General features: G+C 39.7%; 1 protein-coding gene across 7 annotated transcripts in view; it reads left to right on the plus strand.

Annotated features, from left to right (window-relative positions):
• Positions 1-1695: 1695 nt before the first annotated feature.
• The window catches only part of LOC117587942 (tyrosine-protein phosphatase Lar), a 141534-nt gene continuing 126493 nt past the window's right edge, over positions 1696-16736 (plus strand). For all 7 annotated transcript variants that reach the window (XM_034278937.1, XM_034278941.1, XM_034278936.1 and 4 more), the window contains exon 1: positions 1696-1983. The gene's annotated coding sequence lies outside the window, so the exon portion shown is untranslated. The remainder of the gene's footprint in view (positions 1984-16736) is intronic.

Genomic DNA, 16736 nt, shown 5'->3' on the forward strand with positions numbered 1-16736 from the left:
TGTTTAAATCTTTTCGCGTATTCAAGTGGAAATGTTGTAAAAATGTTTGGAAAACAATTCAATATTTAGTGTGAAGCATGGCCATTGCAGTCCATAAACACTCGGCTTTATAATAAAAAAAAACTTCGATTTCGGATAATATTTAAAGGGAAAGCCGAAAAATCACAAAAAAAAAAATCGATTTATCCCCAATAAAAACAAAGTGCATTCAAATAGCCATTAAAAAACCCCCCCAATGCATATCTAAAGAATCAAAATTGTATTAAAAGTTGATGAAATTATTCTGATACTGTGACACAGTGCTTTAAACTTAAAAGCGTTAAAAAACCATTTTTTATAACAAAAAGCCACTAAAGAATTATAATATACCAAATAGCAGGGCAGAAAACTGCTTATAAATAGAAATAATCGCAAATAATCGCTTAATCAATTTATAAATAATCAAATATTGTAAGTAATCCAGTCAAAGATATCAGGCTCAAGTGTTTATCTCAAATAAAACGTAGTTAAATTCAAATATTTAAACAAATTCAAAGTGCCTGCTTCCCCATCCCTGGTTTCCTCAGCTGTTCCTCAAACTGGTTCTCTAAGTAGTTCCATACTCCCCGTTCTGAAGCGGGTTCGCTGGTTCTGCTTCAAAGCCAGCTGGAGTTTAAATATTTGTGTGGGCTCAGCCGTGTTTTGTAAAGGCCTGAAAGCTAAACAATCATATGGATAATTGATTCATCAATCGGATAAGAGTATATCTTCAGTCTTAAGACTTCTACATTGCTAGTAATTTTAAGCAGAATATCAACTAGAGGAATATAATTTTCATATTTACATGAATTTATGGTATATTTCGGTATTTTTCTGCGGTTTCTGGAATCGTTGTTTTGCTAAAATTTTGTTTTTGTTCCAGTGTGACCATTTAAATATTGAAACTACGAAATTTAGTTAATTGTATATTAACGGTATATCGGTATATAATGGTTTATTTCCTTAATTTCATCCATCCATTAAATTCAATTTTTAAGGCATATTTAATCAATAGGGTATCCCAACTCTCATACGAGGAGATTCGCTCTTTTCCGTAAGGAATTTTTTCTCGCAACATGGGAATTTTCTTCACAACAATGAGTCTTTATTCCGTCGCCACTCGCATATTTTACCGTAGGCAACATTATTTTGTATGGACCAGCAACATGCTGCGAAAAGTGATCAGTACTGTTCCCCAACATATGCACAGAATGAGCAACATTATGATTTCCTTGGGAAAAGGGATATCCTCGAATCGAGGAAATTTTTGAAATCTCTGGCACCAATCAATGCAGAAACATTCATCTGTGTTGGTAAGCTATCTCAACAAAATTATGCAGATACCGAGAAAAGGGATATAGGGAAAAGGGAAATATGGAAAAGATATAGAGAAAAGGGAGATAGGGTAATAGGGAAATGGGGTATAAAAATACTCATACTATACCTACCTGTTGGCAAGCAACAAATTGTCAAATATGTAGCACTTTCCCACTAACGTAACGTTTTATGCTATTTTTGTTAGTTGGCCTTTTTAGTTTTATTTTGCAATCAATCAAACAGACGATCAAAATCGAGGAACATGATTTAAGATTACGGTATATTTGGAGTATATTTTGAATAAGCAAGTGTATATTTGGGTATATTTCCGAGGGTCTCTCTGTATATTTATCGATAAATTCCTCGGGCACACTGGTCTGTTCCGCGTTCCGCGATTTTTTGTCAAAATAGTTGTTTATATCTGTTTTTCGTTTGTTGTTTAATCGTCGACTATCGCGCTCGGTGTTTTGTCAAGAGAGTTGTATGAAATACGCTTGTTCAGCGCCAAATGTTTGCTGTTACTGCACATGCTACCACTTAGTCGGCGTTTTCCACTTGTTTTTACGCACACTACGCGCCCGTTCATGTGCGCGCGGGTGCATGAGTGTGTGTGTGTGAGTGTTGTGTGCTAAAAAAATCGATTCAATTGTAAGTTTTGTGTCTTTAATTGAAGATTAAAGTAAATCTAAGCGAGAAATATTCGACATGTGTGGGGCCCACAGCATAAATATCTTGTTATGCTGCCACTCGTTGTGCTTGCGGCAGGGGTACTGCCCTCAAAACGGGTCCACAGTGTGTTGCGTAGGCGGACCTGAAGTCCGTTTACTATAAGAAAATTGGGTTTACTATGAGGAAAAAAATGTTTACACTAGCCAAAACAGAGGCTGAAGTTGGTTGACACTAAAGAAATGAAGCTGCAAGTTTGTGCATGATATGAAAATGGCTAAAAATGCGGCTTACTGTGAGAAAAGTGTGCCAGAAATGGCTTAAATTTAATGAAAATTGATTTGTTATAGTGTGACCATTGAAAATACGCGCGTGAAATGGGTTTTCATTGATCAAAGTGAACTGGAAGCGGTGCAAAATAGAAAACGGTACCTGAAATGGTTAAAGTGTACAAAAATTGTTTCCAATGAATGTGACTTTATTTACAATAACAAACATCAACATCAATCACTTTAAATAAAGAAAGACGTACCTGAAAGCCATGCAAATAAACCCGACATGAGTTGTCCGTATCTTAATCAACTTTAACCGTGCTTTACTTAAACAAACTCGTTCTAAAATCGCTTTTAAATTGCCAAAAAAGTCTCATAAATCAGTTTTCATTAAGAAAATCTCCACCGGGAATCTGTTTACTCAAAGAAAAAGCAACAGTAGTGCAAATATTCGCCAAGAAATGTGAAGAAAATTGAAGGGAAAAGGCGCCCCCAAATAAAAGTTGATACAAAACAAAAGTTTCTCCCTGTGACAAGAAGGAAGCCGCGAACCGCATTATCTTTTTGGCTTGACCCAAATTGCAACGCCCGCCCCCATCTCCGCCCCTGTCCCACGTCGCCCAGTCCCTTAGTGGCTTTTCCTCTCGTCTTTGTTTTGTGTGTGAAAACTTCATCGTCCCTTTGTGTCGTGAGTTTTTTCCCCTGTACACTCCACCATCCCCAACAAAGTCCTGCTGCACATACTTTTTGCCTGAGTTTTCCTTCATGATTTTGTTCTCTTCATCTTATTTTTTTTGTATCATTTAATGTGCGGCAAGTTAATTGCCGAAAGAACTTTGCCGAGCTGTTGCTGCTTTTATCAGCAAGCAGTGTGGCAAGTTTTTTAAAGTGTCCCCTGCAACACCTCCTGCCTGCCAGGCACCCATCCATAGGAAATGAAAAACTTGGAGGCGTCCCCGAGCCTCATTAGTTGGCAATTATGACAGAGAGGGAGGCAGCAGCGACCATTGGATAGCCAAATGGCTGCTGCTTGTCACAGTAAGAATTTCCTTATTGAAATTGTTTTTCTTGCCCTCCAGGGGGTAGAGAGAGGGTAGAGCAGAGCGTATCCTGGCCCAAGATCCGGGGGCATAATCAATGAAGTGGAGTGAAGTGGAGGGGAGGGTTTCACCCCTCTGTTATTGCGGATTTTTCCCTCCAACTTATATGACTTTTCATTTATGTTTGACTGGAAAGGCTGGCCTGTCTTTCTGCCTTTCTAATTAGATGGTTTATGTGCACTGCACAGACCCTGCCTCCATATCGGGTGTCTCATAATCCCTAGTGTCCTGTGAATGGATGCACTTGGTTAAGGATCGTTTTGCAGTTTATCTAGAGGGTTGCTTCACACTCTCCCTGTTGCACATTCCCTTTGAACACTTTTGATTGCGAGGGTGGCAGGGATTTGAGTTTCTATTTTCAAACTACTTTAAGGGAATGTTTGATGGCTTTAGTGGATGGAGAGTGTGCTATAGGAAAGTCGTTGAGGGATAAAACATTTCCAATTCTTAGGCAGGACATAAATTAGGGATACACTTTATTTGTACTTGCTATGAGATCCTGGTCTACAAGGAATACGCTCGAGAGTGCAATTCCCTGATAATTCTCGATCTTAGAGCTCATGCTGGTCTCAAGGTGCCACTGTCTTTCCTAGTGCTCCGAAGGCGACTTTTTATGGCTTTGCTGGTGACCACGCAAGTGAGATAATTCCTTAGCGTTGCTATCACAAGACGGCTTGGAGTTGGCCCCAACGAGTCAAACATGCGGATCAGGGACTGCCTCAACGCAGGCAACTTATCCGGCCGTCGGTGCTGCCAACCTGAGGCTGATTCCGGTCGTGGTGGATTCCTGGTGGTGACCAGGCCCTTAAGGCTCGGGAAACAGATAATGGCGAGTAGCCAACAGTCCAGCTCGTAGAATCGCTCGGGAACAATGATAAAGTCCTTGTCGAGAATGTCCCCCACTTGGGTCCACTCCTGGACATCGGCATGCCGCGTCTGGGTCGCTGTCTGCCGCATGTCGAAGGTACCCATTATCATCGTCTGTCGATAGTAGAAGGATGTACTGAAAATGTGAGTATGCTCGCGTAGGGCCTCTGCAATCTGTGTGGGTGAGCAGCTCCTTGGTCAGGCACAAATGGTCCATAATTTGGATACAAATTCTGTCCATACCGCTGCCCGAATAAGCTCATCATAGCCCGTGCGATCGTTGGCGACAAGGCCGCAGCTTCTGCTGAGATCTCGTCCAGGTGGCTGAACACCCTCTTGATGTTCTCACGGAAGGTGCCATCGATGCTGCCATCGAAGTGCAACACGAGGAATTTGGTGTGTAGGTTGAAGACATTATGTTCATAACAGGGCAGGCAGAGCTGCGTTTTTAAATACTCCTCGCATGTCTTGAACAAGTTGAGCGCCAGAATAGCCTGGGGCTGCTCAGTTCTCTAAAAATTTGAAATCGCATTGAACACCTCGTGCTTGTAGATGTTTAGAGAGAACTTTTTGTCAATTCCTGGCACTTTGCCATCTATGCGAATGCCCTTCGAGGGGAAGGTGATCTTGCAAACAAAAAAATATGTGTGCAATCGCGGAAGGGCAGCGTGGCATGCCACTTAATATAGGGATATAGGCTCAATATAGGGAAGGAGGCGCAAACAGACGCAGGTGAATTGTTTGTGCAGAATTGTTCGATATCCGCTTCATCCTTCAATTCCAAACAAAATCTACAGCTAATAAATTATAGTTTTTGGATGCATTTATTGCCTTTTTACGCCCAATATTATTTTTTGCACGAAACCTTACACAAGTTTTTGCAATTACCTTTGGGCTAATTATTTTAAGCTGAAAACACAAAAACTTGCCAATCGAATATTTCGCCAATTTGACGGATACAAGTTTGACAGAAAGCTGGAAAAATTATATCCTAAGCGTGACCATACATTTTTTTTTGGTATTGTAATAGTATGGCGGTGTTAAGGGGATAGAATTCTAAAAGGGTGGCTGCTGCTTAGGTTCTTCTGGCATTTTTACAGCAGAAAATACAGAATTTCATTCATATTTTTATAATTATATTACATTTATTACATAGGTATGTACACATACATACAACAGGTTGATAAAGAAAAAGTATTCGTATAGCAACAATTCGTATTTTATTAGTAAAACTCTTTATCTGTCCATCTATTTCCACCACAAAAACTTTATTTTATCTACTTTGTGTCTTGTTTTATTGTACGACACCTTCTTATCTAACACAATGAAACTTTTTCAAGTAGTTTATTTTTTATCAACTCTAAGTTGTCTTTAATCTGGGGCTGGGGAAGAGTGGTGTTGCTGTTGCTGCTTCAATGCCCGCTGCCTTGTGGTAGTCTCTTCTGTGACCTATAAAAATCAAAGGAGAGAACCCTTGTCGCCCATTCCATTCCCTTCCATAACTTTGGACGTTAGTCAATTCCATTTGCTATCTATTCGCCTCAATCGCTGGCTTTCTTGGCCTTTGAGCAGTCCAGCGCCAGCGCCTACGCATCGCATCGCTGGCCCCCAAAATGTAATCCACTTGACATATGGGATACTTAAGAGCCTTCGCCCTCGCATTTGGATGGGGCTTTGGACTTTAGCTTTGGTCAACTTTGTGTCACAACTGTCGTCGGGTATTTCGATGTCTAAGAAGAGTAGTGCTCTTTGCAGTTTGTTTAATTCATTTTTAGTGGGCTTCGATGACATTAAATATTGTCCATAGATCGTATAGAAATTATGTTTTTGGCACTCTTTGGCATTTCATAGGCCTTTTTTCAGCTTTGTCTAGTGTTTGTTTATTTAAATATATCTTTACTTTATCTAATTAAATATTAAAATCGATTTAGTATAGAAAACTATGAAAGGTGGAACAGCTGATTATAAATTAAAGAGTTGTCACCTAATTTATGTTTGGAGGGAGGTTAGTTGGTTTGTGATTTCTGTACGTCTTAAAGTTGGTTGTTGCTTAGGACGATGTAGGACGATTTGGCTACGTCATCGTACAAATAAAATCATATAAATGCGGATTTTTTGTTAATTGAATTGAGGTAAATTATTTTAGGATTTTAAATTTGAATTTTGAAGTTGAATCAATCAATTCCTGAAAATATGAATTATTACTTAAAATGTGCTGCTGCATGTGCATTATTCGATTGTGTCAGTGGCAGATCTTTGCAATTTATGATGTAAGCGACTTTACACACATTTTACATACATTTTACATTGGTTCATGTCTGAGCTTTGGTCGGGTTGTCCATAATTATTCTCTCTTCTCTTTTTTGCTATAAAACAAAGTTTTTGGAGAGTTACAATTTTCATCGTCTAATATAATTTTAGACATTTGAGAATGATAATATCCTAAACCATTAGGTATAAAGTGTTATACAACGTGTTATATAACTCTCTTGAATGAAAACTTTTTTAGAGCTTTCTTGATCGAAAATGTCCATAACTGGCGCCATCAAGTGGTCCAAGAGAAACTTCAAAGAAGGACTTCAAACAAAAACCCAGAAAGAAATAATTAATAAACAAATGTCCTGGAACCATAACAAGAAAAATAATAGCCAGGGTACTGTAATACTTCTGTATTTTGTATGCAATTTATGTCCGCTCTTTTTTAAATGGCGCTGGTGTTGTTAATAAGTCTTCTCACGCACTGTTATAATATTCTGGAACGTCACAAAGCATTATACGAACTGAAATGTTTCCTACATTGCAGGCTGTGGCGTATTATACAGAGTTTATTTACCCCTGGATATTAATTTCATTTGCCATAAAAAATCCCCTGAGAGTTGGTCTGTTCATTTTCGTCTGCCATACAACACTCTCCACTTTGTTAGCTGTTCATTTTCCTTATAGGAGGTTGTTTGAGATTTTACTCAATTTTCTACCCCTAACGGTTCACTAGAGTGAGATTTTCGTTGAAATGAAGCAGCCCCTAATATTTGAAAGCGAATTTGAGTTTCGCTGTGTGCTCTATATAACTGTGTGAGTTTCTCTGTAAAATGAGAGGTTTTCTTCGCCAACGAATAGCTTTTCACTCCACCGAGTAGTTTTACACTCCTCCCAGTGGTTTTCCACTCCATAGAAACGTGTCACTCTTTTGCCAAGCTAATGAATGAGTGACAAAAACATTTCACACATCCCCCAAGAGTTGCTCCTGCTCGTTTGACTTGGATTCTTTCCGAGTGGCACGCATATAAATGGGACGTTATTATTGCAAGTTGCAACAACTGCCATGCCATGCCCACACTCAGCCACATTGGACAGACATTTCGCCGTATCCCTTGACGGTCACAATTTTTGCAGCTAACAGTTTTTTTCTGCATTTTCGTACTAAACACAAAAAAATGTGAGAGATGCGAAAAAAGCTGCAGGAAAAGATAGCAAAAAAATAAGCAAAGCTTTTACTTTAATTAAATGCGTGCGTGTTGGGCCAAGTCCCAATTTAGATTTTCCTCTGACTTTGTTCTTCTATCCCCTAGATATATGTCCGCACCTTCCTCCTATCCCCCTCAGGAGGTTGTATCTCTCTTGCAGTTCTTTGATTAACGGCAAGCGCTTTGGAGGAGCCTCTTACTCCGCCCCATCCAACCATCCATAGGATTCTTTAGCTACTTTTATGCTGATTGAGTGGGGGCTTATCTGCATTCTGCCACGAGTCATGGGAGTCGAGTTCCCATCCCTGCACGCTAGGAGGTACATAAGCGGTAAGCCCTCACGAGTTATAACATAACTCATCCGTTGGTCGTTTATGTCAATTGTAAGCAAATCAGCGCCAAGGCATTAAATCCATAAAAAATGGAACACCCAACCAAATTAAACGAAACCGAAGGAAAAAACCAACCGCAACAAAAATTCCGAGACAAATGTTGTTATTAAAATGGGGCATAAAAAACGCATATAGCATATGGAATATGATATCAGGGGTAAGGCGTATCAGGCGAGGGTGGATACAAAAGTCTATAAATCGAATGAAAATGAATATTGAAAGTGGAAGAAAGAGCAGAACATTTATTAAAAAGAAGATCTGCAGGAGATTGGAGTATTCAAAGGTAAAAAATACCAAAAAGCATAGGTAATAAATATTTAACAACCGAGGGGTACTGCTAGATGACGCGTGGAACCTGTAAAATGCAAGTAGAAACTTGCATGGCTCGTGGAGTCCATTCCAGTTTTTCCATAGATTCTGCAATAATGCAATATCTGCATATTTGCAATAATGGTCCAGTTTTCTGTTGTTTTGGAACCACAATGAACACCCAAAAAATATGGTATGCCCGGAAATAAAATGCAATATATGATAACAAACCCTCGCATGCTGATGACCGGACGGGGCATCCTTTAAGCAATAAAATATCCAAGCTAAAAGCCCTTCAAAATGACACAGAGTTGTTTGTTGGTTGCTGCTGCTCGTGCTACCGCTCCTTGTTCCATAGAGAAAGCGAGCGGCAAGTGCTATAAATTTGAAGTATTAAAACAGATATCGAATGGGATTATTTTTAATATATGACCGAAAAACTGCAGCGCGCCTGAATGCCAGTGGCAGAGACAACAAGGCAGAGTGTCAGTGGCAGTGGCAAGGCTTTCCGCATTGATGCTGGCGGGGGATTTCAGGAGCCCCAGAAGTTGAGGAAAGCAAAAGGCTGCCTTCCATGCTGCAATTAGCCTGCTGCAAGAAAAGGAGGAGTTGCACACCCTCATATCCTTATCCATAGTCAAGTGTTGCTACAAATTGCCATCTGCAGCAGCAGCAGCAGCAGCGGCATCCTCTCATTCTTCTAGCTCTAGGAGGACTCCCCTTCCTTTCCGCATTAGCATTGCCAAGTCTCTCCCCCCCTTCCGCTCCCTCTCTCTGGTGGCATCGCATCACACAGCTGGCATTTTCCGCTGCGTAATCCTTTTATTAATCCTGGTGGCTTGGTCTAAAATCCTTTACACTGCTGTTGGCACTTTTGCAAATCATGAGCAAAAAAAAAAGAAAGAAAAGCGAACAGAAACCGCAAGCTTAAGAAAAATATGTAATACAAGCCTGAAAGCCTAAGGGTTTCTCGACTTTATTAATGCGCATGAAAAGGAATTTATGGAAAGGGTTTTGAATTATGTAGTTGTTGGAAAGGTGGGAGATTTAGTTAGAGGTAAGTCTGCCTGTCTAAAGCTCTCAAAATCCCTACCTTTGACTAAAAAAGGTCTTCTGCATCTCTAAAATAAATATCAAACAAATTTTGCTCATAGCAACGATAACTAAAGATACTTGAAGAAACTAAAGATCATAGTCAGGTTTGCTGCCATGCACAGTCTAGACTACCCCATGTGTACGCAAAAAAACACGCTGTTCGTTAGCTGTACATATCTTTGGCACCCAGGGCACCCCTTGGATAAATTTGTTGCAATGTTTAGCGTAGATTAAAAATTAATTGGCCAAAAGGATGGCGGGGTACATCTCTGGTATCATTTCTTACCCCTTTCTTTCTCTCTCACTCAGTCCGTCTCTGTCTGTCTGTGATCTCTGGAATATTTATGCGGCGCCTTGTAATTTGCGTTGATTATTTCACTTTTGTTCGTTCGTTGAGTTTTGTGTTGAGGAGCAGCTGTGGGAGTGCTAAAAAGTATTACGCATTTCCTGGCGTATGGTTTTTTAATAAAGCGAATTAATCAAGACCTCTCTCTGGCTCTGGGGACCTGCAGTGGGGCGTGTAGTCACTTTTTGCAAGCATCCACCATCGTTCATCCTACATCCTGGGGTTCCTGAAACGATGTCCTGTGAGTGGCGCAGCAGGCGAGAAAGCCCGCGCTCAACATTAAAAATTCAAAATGCACTTAACGAAGCATAGCGCGTAAACCGATAGCCAAGAAAGGCTAGGAAGAGAGAGGGGTAAAGGGGGGAAGGAGAGAGCTAAGAAGAGCGAGTTGTGGAGGTGATGTAAATGGAGAAAATGTAGGAGCTAGCCACCAAAAGGGTGTTGTCCAGAAGCAGCCAGAAAGGGTGTTGTCCATGGAAAACCTTTTTTTTTCATTTTGGTTTTTTGTTGCCTTTAATGCTTTGGCAGAAGATGCTACGTGAGCAGCTTTTGCTTTCAGGGGCATCTCGATTTATACAGCGCTGGCGATTAGCTCAGACGAAAGTATAAACCCGAATAATCGCAGTAAAGGTTTAAATTTTTGTATAATTAAAAGAGTTGGGAGATCTCAAATGTAAGAATATTGGGAGGTTTCTAAGGTTAGCTTTGATTGCACTTGGGGAACATACAAAAAGATTTCATACCAAAAAATCCCGAAAATGGTTACATTTTTCTATAACTAGGAAAGAATTTCTAATTAGAGAAAGCACTCATTGAAATATTCAGAATCTGTGGCCGATGGTCTTGCAGCTAGCACCACCATAGATTGATGTAAAACCTTAAATTTCCACTTATATTCCTATTAAAACCCCTTAAAAATGTCAGGGCATTACATAGGTCAATCATTTGTCTATCAACACCTTCTCTCTGTTTTTTAGTCGTTGCTGTTTTGTCAAAAATATTGTAAAATCTTTTTGAGTTGGTGGCACTTTATCAACATTAGCGTTACTTGTTTTTTTCGCCCCTTTTTCCACCCGATGTTGGTGTGGCGGCTGCTTCTCAAATGTTGCGGCTCCTGGTGGTGACTCTACTCCTGCTCTGCTGATGTTATTTTTTCGTGCTGCTGCCTTTTTCACGCACCACGCACCATGGGAAACGGGCATCAGGCAACCGGCAACAGGGTTTCGGTGTTCGGTATACGGTCTTCGGGTTGGGAAAAAGTTAATTCAATTAGCTTGACTTTGCCACTTAAGCTTTGCCTTTTAATAATAAGCAGACGGTTAAGTACTTTGCCAGGCAACAGGACAGGACAAGCCAGAGAAAACCAGCGAGCACCAGAGAGAGCCAAAAAGCTATACAGAGTAGCAGTCGGGGTTTGTGTTTAAACTAAAATTACGAAAAATACAAGCAAGTATGGTTCGCAATGTGTCGTATGTGAATACATATACACACATACATATGTATATTTAATATTTATGGATATGATTAATTCTTTGGATTAATGTCGTGATAATAAATGCAAAAAACTTAAAACAACCCTTATAGAACAGCCAATTCCACAATTAACAAACTTTAATACAAAATATGACAAACTTCCTTTTCTTGGCGTTAATTTCCCTTGTTTTCCTGCACAAAGAAACTTTACTTGAGCAAATAATCGAAACTAATGCAAAGAAAAGACAACTTTTAAGCGATTAGTCCGGTACCAATTAATTGCCAAGTCATAAATCATTAGGCTAAAAGAACATGAGGCTCTTTCACACCACTCAACGAACTGAAGTGTATGTTAAATGTCAATAAAAGGAAGCGTACGCCATGCGTCCCCCCCCCAGAAGCGAACGGTTGACGGACCCCCTGCTGTGGATAAATGTCAGACTCAACATTGCGTATGCGTAATAAATGTCATTAGGAGTATAAGTGTATGCGTGTGTGAGTCGGTGTACATGTGTGCTGGCTAAGTGGGCGTGGCATATGGGGGGACATATATTTGCTTGTGAAATTGCACAGAAACATAAATCAAATAAACAACTCAATTGAAATGTTAGAAGGCTGCCCGCCGCTGCCACTAATTTCATAATTATATTGTCAGAGACATTAGTGGGTTGTACATTCCCATCCATGCAGGAAGAGGATATCTGTATGCAATGTCCTGTGAAACTCTATTATGTGCTGAATGAAACTTAAGCTGAAAGTGAAGGAAATCCCAAAGAGCTCTCTCTCTCTCTCGCCCTCTCTGTTGGTGCTGCTACTGCCTGATGTCGGTCACGTTTCAACCTTTTGCTTAATGAGTAAATCGTAAACTAATTGCGAGATAATTAATTTTAATTATTTGTATATTTTACTTCTAATTTCTGGCCCTCGCCGTGTCTCACCCCCCAAAACGACATAATCAGGCAAAGGACTCAACCCCATCACCCCAAAAAAGAACAGAAACGGAACTGAACGGAACAGAGGAACCATTAAAAGCACATTAGCTTGTTAAGCGATCCCTTTATCCTTTCACCGCGTAGCTCACACACCCCCCCCCCCCCCCCCCCCCCCCCCCACACCCTTTTGTAGGCAGTGGACTGTGGCACACGTGCAACATGTTACATGTCTTTGTTGTCTTTGCTGTTCCCTGTTCATACATCATTATTATTAAAGCGTTAAATTGTTTTGTTGTCTTAGTGCAATGATGTATAATGTATGAATGGTTCTGAGAGAGGGGGAGAAAACGTTAGAGAAACAATTAAGCGAGTAGGGATAGAGGAGAATTCAGAATAGAATAGAGCAGGAATTATAGATGGATAGAGAGTCCCTACCTAAAATTTGGAACTGGAAAATTCCAGGACTCCAAATGCTGTCGGGCTGTGGCACGAATTTCTCTCATTTACAAAGTTATGATTGCTGATGGGCCTCAAATAATAATTGCTGGGATTAGTTAGTTAGTCGATTGTATCGCTCTGAACGTAATAGACTGTCTGGGGACTTGACGGACAGTTAGATGAAGCCTGTCCGATAAGTATGCGAGTATTGTAGCTGTGTGTGGGTGTAGATAATTTAAGAGTGTGGGATAATTATGATGACCAGTAAAGAAAATACAAAGCAATTGGGCAAAACTCGATTAGGAAATTATGAAAAAAATAAGAAAATTACTTTTAGGAGAACAATTCATGTGAAGAAAATTCAATCAACTAAAGGAAATATTGCATTTTGAATCAATTAAACAAAATCCAAGATATTTTGATTGAATTTAAGCACAGCAAATAGTCGTACCTAAATCATTTATTTCTCTCGTAGCTTTTCTTTGTTTTTCTTAGTCATATTTTTCTTTTGCCAAAAACTAACTACATTGAAAGCTTTTTTGGTGAACAGCTTGGACTTGTACCTTGGGAGGTCATGTCATTTTGGTTGCAGACATTTGCTTTTGGGAAGTAAGTTTTCTCTTTTGAATGGACAGCATTTTAGTCGCAATCTTTTTTGTATTATTGTGTGAAAAAGTGCATAAACTTTTGAGTTTAAAGTTTAACCTGAATTCGTGAGTAAAGCAGTTGGTAGAGAAATATTAGTGGACTGAGATGTTCTTTGACTTATTTGTAGCAGGAAATGTCTGTAAAAAAGACGGATAATATTTAGAAATATTTATTTATTCATTGTTTAATTGATTATTAGCTAGAAAAACGTTTTGGCTGGTAAATTTTGTACTTTAAAATATCTGTAACTTGTTAAAAATTCTAAAATTGTTAGGATGAATTGCAATACCCCGAAATTATTTTCCAAAAAATTCTTCACGTATTCAGTCATCATTATTGCCAGCTCCTAAAATTGTACAATTTATAGCTTCTTTTCGGGAAAAAGTAGTAATTCTCAGCTATAAACACTTCGACAGTTTTACCTCAAACCCTCTGCAGAGCTCTCTCCTGACGTTTCCCCCCATCATTCACTCAATTTAACTCATGTAGCACAGAGCAGAGAAACGCAAGGTTAAGGTAGAAATTAAGCCCCCCAAAATAAAACCAAGAACAACTTTCTTCATGTTACATTTGTAATTTTTCTTGTCATTTGTGTGGGGGGAAACTTTTGCTCGTAGTATTCCTCGTACGACTGTTGTACATATATCTGCCATACTTTGTACATGTCATGATTAAATATTCATGATTTCAGTCACAAGAAGGCAAAAGGAAAGCGGCAGTTGTCGAAGTTAGGACGAAGGACGAAGAAGTGAGAGTGAAGGGACGCAGAAAAGTATGCTACATTTTTATGTCTACTCCCGAAAAGAGGAAAAAATGTTTTTGGTATTAGTTTATTTACCGTTACACGCTCAGTTTCTCCCGAGCAGAGCCAAAAAGAGCCAGCGAAATTGTGAGTGGAAGAGATAGAGTCTCATTTGGCACTGCCATTAATGTAGCCGCTAAGTGGCAATGTCATGCTAGGCTGGCAAGCTGGCTCTCTTCGGCACCCATCATCGGGAAGGCACGCAGGCAGGCAGGCAGGCAGGCAGCTCTTCCTTCACCCCATCATCATCAACAGGAGGCATATCTTCACCCTTGAAAAAATATCACAACCCCAAAGATATCCGGAGCTTAAAAGGGTGCGTACTGTCAGAGCGAGAGTGTGAGAGAGAGCGCTAGAGAGTGGGGGCAGCGGTCTATGCATATTTCATAAGCAATTACTAAGCGCAAGAACCCCCAGCGAAGGAATCGCGTTTTGGCGGCTTTTAGTCATTTTGCCAATGAAAAAAAAACAGCAGATGAAAACAAGAAAATAGGCTAACATTTGGGTCCCAAGAAGTGGAGATACCCTAAAGACGGCTTTTTCTTGAAAAGGGGAATATAATTAGAAAATATTTCTAATGAAAAATAAAAAAAGAAGTAAGAAATGTAATTATTTGACGGCTAAAGCTTCAGCTCAATAATTTTTCCGGAATTGAATCCCGCTCTGTTAGGGCTATCAATTCTGGAGAAGCTATTTGCAGTAGTGTTCTGATTTTGATATATTTCAACTATAAAGGGTATACAAGAAGAGATAATGGTAGATTTCTTAGTCCTTAAAACTTACAGAACCCGAAAATCAATCATATCCATTAGCTGATATGCGAAGAAGTGTTCGAACCCCGCATTTTTTGAGCTCCCTTTGTTGACAAACATCTCCCTCAGATAGTAATACCCTCTTAGGCATAAAGAGTATCCTTGAATAAAATCGCCACTCGACTGACGACTCAATTGCGGTCGGCAGATGACAAAAAACAAAAGCCAAGAAGTGCTCAAAAGTAGACATCATAATTTATGATTACATTTTATGATATCAGAAACCACACACCCCCACTAAACACACTCCCATACACCCATACATTCTGCTAGCACACTTGTACATATACACTCTCACACACACTGATGGTCGCCACCCTCCTCTTTGGGCATTGTTTCTTCCCATTTCCGCAAGGAGCCCCACCCAGCCCTTGTTTTGGTTTTTTAGTCATTGCTTCCTATTATTTTGTTATTAAATTACACGCAATTGCCGTTCACTTTGCGGATGTGTGTGTGTGATGCGTGTGGACTTCAAAGTTCAAAGAGTGAGAGCAAATCCCCATTAAAAGTTGATTTTTGTTTGATTAAATTTACAATGTCATCAGCCTTGATGATGATTTTTTGATTAAACCGTACAAAAAATTTGACATTTTCGGATGCTTTTGATTACAAAAATGAGAAATGTTATTAGTATACGGACCTAAAATAAGGATTTCCAACTGAAAAGACCGAAGAAATTAATTGAATAGCTTAATATTTGTCCCACAGTTGCTATAGTTCCTAATTGTTTCCACGATAATTTAATCCTCTTAGAGATACGATTTCCCTGTCATATATTCACACAAAGTCAAGCTGTTAACAGGGCCTACCAAACGCATTACACTATGCGAAGGATGTTATCAAACAGGAGGCGCTACCGAAACACATTGGCAAATTGCGAGTTGATTATCTACCCATGGCCAGAGCCGTGTCGTCGTGTAGTCGTCGTCTTTTCCAAACAAAAGGCAACAATTATCTTAATGTCAGGTGCAAGAAATTAATGTGCTGTAAGCACATTTCAGCACAATATAACTAACGAACATAGGGACTATGGCCATGACTATGACTATGACTACGGGGTATAACGATGTCATCGCACTTAATCTTCGATAAAGGAAACAGCCCCCAGAACCCCCTTAGAAAGGAAAGGAAAGGTACAGCCGGACAAATCGTTGTCCCAAGGATAAGGTTCTGTATGAATGCCTCAAACCCTCAAACATAAGGTTATTTCTTTCTTCCTCTCATTTATAAGAACTTCTTTTGGGTTTGCCCTTCTTGTCTCTGTTGTTCTTTGTGTTCTGGGTGTCTCGGCTCTTGTCTCTTGGTGTCATCTATTTGTATTTTTATGTGCCTTACTGTCAACGAAAAAATTGAGTAACTTTTGGGGTTGTGCCTATGTATGTGGTGCCTGGTCCTCTTCAAAGGTGGCCAGGCCAGGTGACTGGCTGTTGACATCTCAAGTGAAAGCAAGATGCGAAATGCGGAAGTAGAGATACATTTAACATATTTATAAACAGGCGTCGGACGTGTCAATTAGTAATTTGAAAAGAAAGAAAATATTATTTAGTAAACTTAAAATACCAACAAAAATATCTAGTCTTACTTTTTATAACAAATAATTTTATGCAAAAGTCTAACACCATTTAAGCATGGGATTCCAATATTTCCTGTCACTTTTTATGGCCAAAACGCTTGCCAAAACTTGTAGGCTTTATGCCTTTCCAATGCATTGAGCCGCAACAGGATTTCAGGGGTAAACTTTTACGAGCTTACCAGCGAAGTCCACCTGTTCAGCATACACAAATA

This window comes from Drosophila guanche, unplaced genomic scaffold (genome assembly GCF_900245975.1).
Source record: "Drosophila guanche unplaced genomic scaffold, DGUA_6, whole genome shotgun sequence".
NCBI lineage: Eukaryota > Metazoa > Arthropoda > Insecta > Diptera > Drosophilidae > Drosophila > Drosophila guanche.